Genomic DNA, 444 nt, shown 5'->3' on the forward strand with positions numbered 1-444 from the left:
TGATGTTATTTCTGCGCTATTGATATTCTAATTGTCGTCGCGGGAATACATTTTTAGTTACACAAAAAAAACTGATAATTATAGAATTTTCAATAATCATAACATTATGTATTAAAAAAGTAATAATAAATAATTATAAACTATTAAAATTAAAGCAAGTTCGTTGATTTCATTTTTGTTTTACAAATGATTATTGGTTCTCAACCTCCATGATAAGTCTAAATTCTGCTTATCATCTATAAAATAAAGCCCAAGACTAAATTTCCCAATTTTCTCTGTGGTTTAAAGAGAAGTTTCTGGGTCACAAAGTTGCTTGCTTTTGTATTTATTACCCTTTTACACTCCCCCTCACGTACAATCAGCCACAAAATGTGTACAACGTGCCTATGAAAAGCATCACCGTGGCCACCATTTCGACTGTTTAATCGATTCCTGGACAGTTTC

Source organism: Phlebotomus papatasi, chromosome 2 (assembly GCF_024763615.1).
Source record: "Phlebotomus papatasi isolate M1 chromosome 2, Ppap_2.1, whole genome shotgun sequence".
Classification (NCBI taxonomy): domain Eukaryota; kingdom Metazoa; phylum Arthropoda; class Insecta; order Diptera; family Psychodidae; genus Phlebotomus; species Phlebotomus papatasi.